Consider the following 11600-nt stretch of genomic DNA (forward strand, 5'->3'; position numbering starts at 1 on the left):
TTTTTTTTAAACATTTTATTTAGTTTTTGGTGCAACTAGATGAATAGAAAATCATTCCTAAGTAGTCAAAAATGATTGAGAGTCATTGGAACAAGATTTAACACTATTTTTGAATAGTTTTGTTGAATTTTTCACTATTTTTTTGAAGAATCTCTAGTTTTTTCAAAAAAAATCAAACCCTAATAGTTTATTTTATTTAACTTTGAATGATGTCTAAAATTATTTAAACTAATTTAGATAGTTTGCTAAATTTTTTAACTAAAATATTAACTTTGTCTTTTCACTTTGTATGTGTAGGTTAACAATTAACCATTAATTCAATATGGCAAATTCAGGGTATAGTTGGCCACTAGAACCATGCCCATCTAGATATATAGGCACCCGTCCTAAAAGTGCTAGAGATAGGGCTTGGAGGTATGCCTATGAAGGACTAGAACCTACGTCGGTGATTTGAATTAAAAGTGAAAATATATTTCATGGAGGAATAAACCGTCTCAAATACCACCTTGCAGGCATCAAGGCAATCGAGAAGCATGATGCTAAGGGATGTCTTGGGGCCACAAAAGAAATAAAAAGAGACATTAGTGCCATACTTGCAGCTAGGGAAGAGAAAAAATTGCAAAGGGAGAGGGCAAAACTAGCCATGAGAGCAGCCATAGCTGAATCTCAAGGTGCTTCAATTGACATTGACGAAGAAGAAGAAGCACTTCAGGGCATAGTGGGCTCTCGTCGTGACCCACTTATCCGCAAACCCAGCACCACCTCGGCCACCACTTCTGCTTCTTCTAGTAGAGCACCCGCTGCATCACCATCAATGACAATCTATAGGTAATTATTTTGTGCCCAGGAACACACCTGGAGGACAACCATCATTAGAGGCAACTGGATGGAATAGGAAGGCACATGAAAAAACAGACATTTCATGTGCTGATTTTTGGTACTTCAACAACATCACATTCAATGTGGCAGACAATCCTTATTGGCTAAGTTTGGTTACCGCATTGACAGTTTCAAGAAAAGGGTACAAGGCCCCTTCTCACAAGGACTTGGGTGGGAGGTTAGTAAATAGTCCACTTGATTTCATTTTTAAATGTTTTTCTTGTTTATTAAATTAAAATTGTGTACTAAGACCTAATTTCACTTTGTTCATGTAGGTTGCTCACAAACGCAGTTGATAGGGCAAAAGAAGTGGTGGAGGACCAAAGAAAAGAATTGTGGAAATATGTTTGCACTATTCTTTCCGATAGGTGGACAAATGGCAAAAAACGCATCATAATTAATTTTTTGGTTGCTTGCAAGAACAATGTGGTGTTCTTGAAATCGGTGGATGCCTCCAACAAGGTGAAAAATGTTGAGACTTTGGCTGGAATGTTGGAGTAAATTATCATGGAGGTGGGAGTTGAGAATGTGGTGCAAATAATCACGAATAATGCAGCAGCATATGTGGCAGCAGGTAGAATGCTCCAAGATAGGCACCCCACTCTTTTTTGGACACCTTGTGCAGCACATGTCCTTGACCTTCTTTTGGAGGACATAGGAAAACTTAATTGGGTGACTCCAATTGTGGAAGATGCAAGGAGGATCACAAAATATATTTACAATCACCCTTCAGTTCTTTATTTGATGAGAGAGCACACCCAGGGAGAGGTTTGGTGAGGGCAAATGTCACAAGTTTTTCAACAATTTTCTTGACGTTGCAAAGCATTCTTGGTGCATTGACTTCTTTGAAACAATTTTTTGTGGGTCGAGCATGGCTAGCCTCGCCTTATTCAAAGAAGCCTAAAGGAGAGGGTGTTGCATGCATAGTCTTCGACAACCATTTTGCACAAAAGGCTGCAAAGATCGTTAAGGTAACTTCAAAACTTGAATTTTCAATTATTCTTGATTCAAGTCTCTCATTATTAATTTGTAACTTCAATAATTAATCTTTTTGTAATTTGTATTTTTTAATTGTAGGTGTCGAAGCCCTTGGTCTGAGTTCTCCGCTTGGTAGATGGGGATCAAAACCCAATGGGGTATGTTTATAAGGCCATGGATAGGGCCAAGGAGTCTATCAAAAATTACTACAAGGGGGATAGACTCAAATTTGATCCCATTTGGGAAATTAATGATAAGAGGTGGTAAATCAGCTCTACCAACCCATTCATGCAGCAAGGTACTTCCTCAATCCTCGTTTAAAGTTCGGGGATTCTTACTCAGATCCTAATGGAGAGGTCATGGAGGGCCTCGTTTCATGCATTCAAAGGATAATACCTAAGGTTGAGGTGAGAGAACTCGTTGTGGCCTAACTCAAAAATTATGAGAAAGCAAGGGGTAAGCTATTCTCTTAAGAGCTAGCCAGAAGAGGAAGAACCACTCATTCCCCAGGTATAACATTTGCCATTTGGATTTTAAGGTCTAAAGTAATTGATAAATTGATAAAATATGTTTTCACTTTTCACTTTGCTTTCTAGATTTTAAATATTTTATTTTGCAAATGCTTGGTGGCAAAGTTGGGGTGGAAATACCCCAAATATCAAAAAGATTGCCCTCAGAATCTTATGTCAACCTTGTAGTTCATCCAATTGTGAAAGCAATTGGAGCTTGTTTGAGGCCATCCACACAAAGAAGAGGAGCAAGTTAGCTGAAAAACGCCTCAATGACCTTGTCTTTGTGCAATATAATCTTCAGTTGTGCAAAAGGAAGGTGGAGGAAGCAGCAACTAGTCCAATTGATTTGGATGATATAGATCCTTACAGTGATTGGACATCAACAGAGCAACCTTCATTGTTTACAGAGGATGACGTCAATGATTTGGAGAGGCAGGCTATGGAGGAGGGGGATGGATTTGGTTTCACACTAGAAGACATTGAGGAGGATGAGGAGTCATTGCCAGTGCTAGGAGAAGCTAGAGGCAGAGCTACATCCACGATGGAGGATGAACCACAGCCTGAGTTAGACATACCGAGCGATAAGGGACAGTCACGCCCAGTGCAGACTTCTAGGACTAGACCCTGTAGTTCTACCTCTCCCCTAGTTTTTACTAGAGCTGGGAAGAGGAAGATGTAATTGTAATGATGTATTTACTTTTAGTTATACAAAACTATTTACTATTTTGCTTCCAGCCATCAGCATTCCTCATGAGGATGCGATTTTATACCCACTTTGCATTTAAATATATCTAGACTCAGCTTGTGTCTTTTGTGTTCTCATTTATTGACTCATTGGATACATCTTCTCATTGAATTTGAAAAAAAAATGCATTTCTAATTAAATTTAAGCAATTTTTTTTAGTTCTTGAGTTATTTGGTGAGTATTGGCCGAGTTTTTCCTGAGGTTTTTTTTTCGAGCCTTGGTGAGATTTTGGTTTTGGTGAGTAGTTCAACTATGTTGTATATATTTATAAACATTTTTTGGTGCGATTTTTTTTTAAAGTGCATATTTTTTTGTGTACTTTGCAGTGGTGTGATCGGATTGATATTATTTTATCAAAAAATGGTACTTTGATTCTGTGGCAAAATTTGGCATTTGCATGTGCTAAGATCAAGTCCAATTCGCTATATTTGGCATCTGGCACCTGTAATTACACCAAGTATAAAGTGCCATCATCATATACTGCTCGGGGGTCTCTTTATTGATTGATTGTCTCTTGGTGCATTCTTGTGATCTGTTATATATATACCATGAATGCAGCCAACAACATCCAGGTAACTGCCCTGTCATGGGAAATAATGCCAACTAGGGAGTGGTATCAACAATACTGCAGTGATTTCTTTTAATAGCCACCAAGTTAGGATGGGTATATCAACAATACTGCAGTGATTTCTTTAATAGCCACCAAGTTAGGATGGGTATTGCATCTATAACTACCTATTGCCAGATTTGTAATTGCCATCATAGGAGTAACCACAATCCAAACAGGGAACACCCAACATATTATGTGGGTGCCTCAAGGTTGCCTAACATTCTACCTACCCTCACATCTAGTAGGGACTTTAGAATGCCACGGTTCGTGGGCCCAGCAACAAGAATGAATGCCAAGATAAGGATTTATTGGCAGCGCTAAGAGCTAGGAAATGTGTCAGCCCCAAGAGATCTAAAGCTCAGTCACAAAAGAAAAGGGAGTGTTGGAAAGTAATGGGTCCCAACAATTCCCAAACAAGAAACTAAATCACCATTTATTATCTGACATCTATGCCCAACACTAGGTGAGAATGTGTCCATTCATAGACTTATCAATAAACAAAGCCTACAAACACACACACAAACCAAAAGAAAACCAAAATTTGTTAGATCTTTTTGGGTGTGCAGGATGGTACAAGCCCCAAAATGCTTTTGCATCAGACACTCCAAATAGATGGAAATTTTTTATGAGTATTGCAGCTCATGAAGATTTGAAACATTTTGGAACTGAAATACCACGTTTGGCAACCTAAGATGCATGCATCCAAGTTGCTTCATCTGTCACCTTATTCCTCCATTTGATTAAGTACTCCTTGTAATCCTTCCCTCTTGTTTTATTGGATATTCAAGAATCTATAGCAACTTCAACTTTGTCTATTTCCTTCTCAAGAAATTGTTCCACCCATTCTTCCCTCTGCTCATCAGGATCTAAACCACCTTCTTAAAAACTCTGCCCTTCATAACAACAGCACAAATCAGAAACATTTAAAAATGGGTGAAATGTCTATACCTTTAGAAAGCTCTATCTTGTAGGCATCCACTACAAACTTCCTTAAGACCTTACATGTTCCAGTCACTTTCCACTTCAACTTGTTGTACATTCCTTGGGAAAAACTTTCCTTCCTCAAACAAGTTAAAATCCCCAATCTGAAATTCCTGCTCCCTTCTCTTAAGATCAGCATGTTCTCTGGACTTCCTTATACTTTTCTCTGGACTCTTCTTGACTTTCTTGTGCAAATCACGTATATAATCAACAAAATCTTCAACTGCAATGTTCCCTTGTTGTAGATTTTTATATTTTCTGATTTATCTTCCAATACAATTTCAGAAATAAATCAAGTGCTGCAAGTAAACATTCAAAATAATACAATTCAGATCTAATAATAGTAGAGCTCAATGAACCAACTGGTCATAGATTGAAAATTTGTTCGAAAACATAATATATCATTAGAAAGTTTGCATTGACATCCCCTCTGTAACAAGTATGTGCTTAGATAGACGTTCTACATACAGTAGCTTCTGCCTTGTGTATAGTCGACGATATGCTATTAAGAAACTCAGATTTGACTTACGTGACTGTGACTGTCACTGCCCTTTCCCTGAAGTTGACCTGAATAGCTTATCTGAAGAATGGCTCAAGACAGTCCAAAGTATCTGTGGCCTCCTCATGTGACTCTTCCACTCAAGAGGACACAGTTTCTGGGTATTGTGTCCTTAGTTAGATGCATGGCAATCTTCAAAACTTCAGCAACCCACCTTTAGTTTGATGGAGCTGGTGTCGCGTCTAAATTAGGTCTCCCTTCCTTCAATTGATAGGTAAGTTTGATGTCATAAACACGTATATCACCCTTCCTGAGTGTTCCAACTAATGTGATCTGGGATTTTGGCTCCAAAGACCCAGTGATAATGTTGATTTCTTTCTACTGCTCTACAAAATTCAACAATAGTACAAGGAACCGTAGCTATGATAACAAGTCAACTAATATGGTAGCAACCTGATGTAAGGAGAATCTCCCTCTCAAACCACACATATCTTACAAGCCATTCAATAGACTTGACTCAAATCTGAAAGCTTAAAACAACCATGAGATTTAAATTGCAAGTAAGCATGATAGTATTCTTCTTGATGTAAAAGACTCCCCGTACACACCACAAAACAATTGCTGCAATTTTCATTGATGGAGGTACATCAATGACCTCTCACATAAACACCACAGTGATGTAAATCAACAAACTCTCTTAGACATGCGTTGCTATTCAGAAATGCTTCAAACAATCATAAAAATCTCCAAACTGCAATGAAAAATTCTCACACCAAACCACTTGAATTTATAAGCCATCAAAGCAAACTGAAATTACATTGATATGACAGCCATAAGGGCTGATGAAATCATAACAAATCTGATGAGAAACTGATCTAAACAGCAACCTTACATAGGCTTCAAATATGAAAGCAAACTAGCAAATTGCCTGCAACTCTGAGCCTGCAGGCTTACAAAAACACCTTCAATTTTTTAATGCAATATCAAAAGTTAAAACCACCTGCAAAAGAAACTATAACAGCAAACTATCTGCAAATCTGATTACAACCTTCACTCTTTCCCTCTACATTTTCATCCTCTGCAAGCTCTTGCTTCAACTAGGCCTTCTGGCTTCTACCATCTCTTCATTCTTCACCTGCAGCCAAAGACCCTGAACACTTGCAACCAGGATCAACTTAGATAAGTGAGCTGCAAATTAACTTGAGTTTACAGCATACCATGGGTTGGAACCAACCCCAGATCCCACGCCTAAGTTAGGAGACCTTGACATTTTGCATAAATTACAATTTATAACTTGTAAATTACAAAACATAACCCACCAAATCCTACGCAGAGAATAGGAAAGCGCAAGGAATCATGTAAGATGAAAATTAATGCTCTATCATAACCTCTTACACCAATTACCTCACAATAGTAGTCAACTATGACATCTCCTTTACTCTGCAAGATGCTCCTGTAAGACATGCACTGCCACTTGTCACCTGATGTGCCCACCAAGGATGCTCCTACATCACACCTAAAGGAACCATATCTAGCAATTATCACTGTGCCAAACCTACAATTTTCAACACAACAACTGGAGATTAAGCTCAAACTGCAAGTCCTATATGGAATTGCCAAGCTAGGAGGGTTGGGTTTACATCCAAACCTCGTTGCTGTCCTATATGGAACGGCTTTGAATGCCCTAATCAAATCCCCAAAGACCTCCCCAGTACTGGCTTTTATACCTAATTGCAAAGACTCGCATGAAAATGACTCACAAACCCACAAAATAGCAATGAAGAAAATATGTTGTGAGTGTTGTTTACATAGGAAAATATATGAAAAAACAATAAAAAACCCTTCACATTATTGATACGAATGTCAAGGCGAATTGATATGATTTTTTTTAGGTTTTTTTTTAATACATCAAATTTTGAACTTCATGGATCAAATACAACAAACCCTATGACATCGAATGCAATGATTGCAAATATGCACAAAATGGATTCATTAGAAACTTTTAAGCAAAAGCAATTGGCACAAGTAAAGCTGAATTCCACAACCTTTGCCAGCATCTTCCCTACCTGTGCCAAAGTGGAAGCTTTGGAAAAAGGTATGGACATCCATGAGAGCAAAATGGAAGGCGAATTTTTGTCAGATATCATACTTATAAATGTTCTGGTAGAAATGTATGCAAAATGTGGAAGCATTGACAAGGCACATGTAACTGTTTGACAGAATGCCTCGATGAAATGTGATCTCATAGACTGCAATGATTGCAGGATATGCACAAAATTGATTTGTTGAAAAGGCTTTAGAAACTTTCAATCAAATGCAATTGGCATGTGTAAAGCCACACTCAGCAACCACCGCCAACATCCTCCCTGCCTGTGCCTAAATTGGAGAACAGGGCATAAACATATATCAAGGTATAAAGGAAGGAGGTATTTGCCAGATGTTGAAGTTGCAACTACCCTGGTAGACATGTATGTGAAATGTGCAAGCATAGAATTATGTAAAATTCGGAATTCCAAGTGTCCTGCAACATGATGAAGTCAATTTATATGTAATAAATGAGACTCTTCTCCTATTGGATGGTCGGTGAATTGCATCAAAATTCTAAGATCACAACATAATTGTTTATAGGACTGAACTGAAAGGATTGTCTACAGTAAGGAACATTGAGGCATATGACCTTCACAATATTAAAATGTCCGATACCTGAAATGTTCAATATTATGGTGTATAAATCCAGGGTGTTCAGTATCAATCTTGAATCAATTCAATGCCAGACAAATGCCCATCAGGGGACCCCAATCCTTCAAAATGCATTTTAGTGATGGTCTTCCTCCATCCAAGAACTATGGGGTTTTTATTCTTAACCTTGTGCGGTCAAGGTGCAAGCACTAGAGTAGCCAAGGTGATTGTACTATACTTGGTCATTATGCGTCTATCTCCATGGAATGATCCTTAGAGTGATCACAAAGTAGATTGAACTAGTCCCAACCACCCGTCATGCTGTATCAAACAGTAAATTAAATTGAAGAGACTTTAAAAGGTATGTTATGAAGGGCTCATGTCAACAGCGCATTATCTTTAGTTGTATCAATTACTGACAACAATAAAGTTATTTCAAAAGATTTGCTTCTTAATATTTTAAAGTCAAAGTAAAGATTAGTACATGAAACACTATATAATTGTTTAAAAAAATTGCCGATAGAATCCACAAGAACCTCTAACATCCAAATGATATTACTGAGATCTGTAAGTAGCAATTACTAACTAGACTACAACTTTGCAACTAATTTCTATATGTATAAACATATAAATGTACCTTGTGCCCCAGCCAAAGGTGCATCTATTCTCAAAATATAATAATCACCTTCCTGTACAATGAATAATAATTTGTTCACGAGTGGAGAACAATAAGACATGTTAACATGTAAACTTCCGTTACAGATTGACCGACCAAATCTATCCAAACAAAAGCACAAGATAGAGAACAACTTTGATAAGGTAGTATAAGTACATGGAAAATAGTGATAAATAATGAGAGGCTGAGAATGGAAACTCTGCGTTTTGCCAAATTTCAAGGACGAGGTTTTAGCGGTAATGGAAACGTGTCTCAGCTACGGTCAATAAAATGTTTAGAAAAGATGAAAATTGTTATGAATAGAAATTTGTCTACCATTTGCAGAGGGACTTCTTTAGCTTACCTCTTCCTGACCTTTCTCGGCTACTTTCTTCTAGCTGCTTCCGTTTGGCTCTCAGCTACTATAAATTTGGACAAAAGGTAACTTGGTTTAGTCCAATAGCAGTACTACTATCTGGAACTCTGACTTCCATCCTTGACCATGCGCCGCAGATGCAATAGGGTTTTAAAACCTTGGTAAGAACAACCAAATGCTTCCTAATCAGAATTTGTTAACATACATCACAACGAATGTGCCCCTGCCTTCCTGCTATCCTGAAAACAAAAATTTACTTATAACGCGTGTTCCAAATAGATTCCAACCCTCTTAATCTTACTTGTTTTGAATTTGGTTGGGCTTCCCATTAGCCTGACATTTATTTCCTGTAACCGATGGCTAAGTAAGTGATTGATCTACAGAAGATTGGACCAGCACCGACAAACAGCCGTCTTCCCAACTGTTCCATAAACCCCAATACTTTTCAAATAGGTTTAATTAAATTATCTTATTTCTTCCTAATACCCAAGTTTATATTAGAACTAAGCGTAAAGTTTATATTATAATTTTAACATATTGATTAGAGGTGAATCCTCTCGGCAATCAAGACCTAATAATAGTTTTCTATTTTTATAATTCTATTTCGCTTTATTTCGATTTTTAGTTCCTCCCGACAGGCAGGATACTATCGCATCCGTTGGATGCATATAATATTTTAAACTGTCCAATAAGCATGAAGTATTTTTTAAACTTTTTATCTTATGCTAATGTTTTCATATTTAAATGAATTAATAATTCAAATAAAACTATTTATTCTAATTATGATTGGTTAATGCCGCTGAATATTTTTTAATTATAATAATTTTATTAGTGTTTAAAAAACATTGCCGATGATTCCAGAAGGTTGGATGATTCCAGAACGATGTCGGATGATAAGATGCCCAGCAGCAAAGAACCAGAGCCATGACTGCGACATTTTCTAGACAATTTTGCTATATGCTGTGACAGAAGCGGATCTGAAGTCGGAGGAGGATGTGTGCGAGGGAAGAGGAAAGGCATGCTCCCATTAGCAGGGCCCACACTGCAGCAGTGGAGAAAAATAACAAAGCAGATGTACATCTTCTAAGCGAGCTGCCCGGGATGAGAATGGCCGCTGGAATGCTCAGCCTGATAATGTCATTTATACCGATTTGTATGTATTACTGTAAGTTTCGTTGAAGAATTCAGCTTTCCTTCTCCATCTTCTCCATTGTCTGTGTGCTTTCGAAATTTCTCGCTGGTTTGAGGCGATTGAAGTGTTTCTATACAAAAATCTACGGTACGATTTTTCCCCTCTGAAATCAGCGATTTTCCCTAAAGTTGTGGTGAAGAGCTTTGAGGATCTGTTCGCGCTCTCTAATCTTTTATGGTGGTTGTCCACGTGGTATTCTGCCCAATGAAATTACAGAGTACAATATGCCGCCGGCCGTTGAGTCCAAATGGAAAGTTTTACAGATCTTTTATCTGTTACATTATGACTTTTGATTTATGGGTTATACAGTGCTCCAAAAAAAATTAATCCAGAAATTACGAGGTTAAAAATGATAAAAAATAATTTTCCATAAGACAATCAAAGCAGACCTAAAGTTAGAGATTAAAAATTTAGGGATGTATTTCAATGCTTCTGGTTTAAATTTCATGCCAAAATAAACAGTACATTTAAATCACAAGCACTCACCTCAGTCTCTTTGAAAAAACTGAAAAAACTCACCTCAGTCTCTTTTAAAAAACTGAAAAAACAACGCCTGTGCTTCAAATTCTGGGGTTTTTTTACTTTTAGACTTGCTTTCACCATTATGTTCTGCCAAAGAACTTATACGGAAACAAAATGCAAAGGAACAATGGTCATAGAATTATAAAGAACCGTCCCCAAAACATTTTATTGAAAATAATGTTCTTTGCTTCCACATTTAGATCCATTTTCTCTAATAGTTTATAAATTTGTTCTCTCTTCCAGATTTTGAGACTCTTCACACGCATTGAGGGAAGCAAATAATGATTCACAATCAAGTAAAGAATTCAGTATAAGCTTCTTTTAAAAATGGTAAATGAGAGAAATGAATTTGGAACCTACAGCTATTTCGAGCGACTAACCTCATCAAACGTCTTAAAGTAAATTCAATAGTTGAAAAATAAATTTGATTTTAGAAAATTATAACTAATAGAAAGTTGAACCTAATTAAATAAAATAGTAAAAATAAAATTAAACTATATTAAAAATGTTAATGCTAAAATATTAACTCTTATATTAAAACTTACAATAGAATCAAATTTAAAAAGTTAAAAATAAAAAAAAATCTATTAAAAATGTAAAAAGTAAATTCTCAATTCTTTTGAAATTTTAAATTTATTAAAAATAAACAAATATTTATATTTATCAAATTTTTATTTTCTATTTTAATGATAATTATATTTGTGATTGTATTCCATGCATAAATAAAATACTATGAGAGATGAGGTTAGAATCATTGGTCAAATGACATTGATTGAATAATTTTATCCAAATTTCAACTTCTTAATCAAAGAAATATTCCCTTACACTTATATTTCTAAGTTTAAAATAAAAATAATTTAAATTTATTGAACAGGTCATATAAAAAATAAAAAATAAAAATTTATAAGAAAAATGATAGAAACCATAAAATATGTTTATTTCTAAACAATAAACAGGAAAAGGATTTAATTA

General features: G+C 36.3%; 1 protein-coding gene across 5 annotated transcripts in view; it reads right to left on the bottom strand.

Moving 5' to 3' along the window:
- The window catches only part of LOC131045580 (uncharacterized), a 114213-nt gene extending 103313 nt beyond the window's left edge, over positions 1-10900 (bottom strand). Inside the window, exons 1-2 of one of the 5 annotated variants that reach the window (XM_057979191.2) lie at positions 9216-9464; positions 8903-9071 (exon numbers count right to left, since the gene is read on the bottom strand). The gene's annotated coding sequence lies outside the window, so the exon portion shown is untranslated. Of the gene's footprint in view, positions 1-8520; positions 8544-8902; positions 9467-10625 lie in introns of those variants that run through there. The other 4 variants (XM_057979192.2, XM_057979194.2, XM_057979190.2 and 1 more) reach the window with 4 other exon arrangements.
- Positions 10901-11600: the final 700 nt, after the last annotated feature.

The sequence above is a fragment of the Cryptomeria japonica genome, chromosome 10 (genome assembly GCF_030272615.1).
Source record: "Cryptomeria japonica chromosome 10, Sugi_1.0, whole genome shotgun sequence".
NCBI classification, from domain to species: domain Eukaryota; kingdom Viridiplantae; phylum Streptophyta; class Pinopsida; order Cupressales; family Cupressaceae; genus Cryptomeria; species Cryptomeria japonica.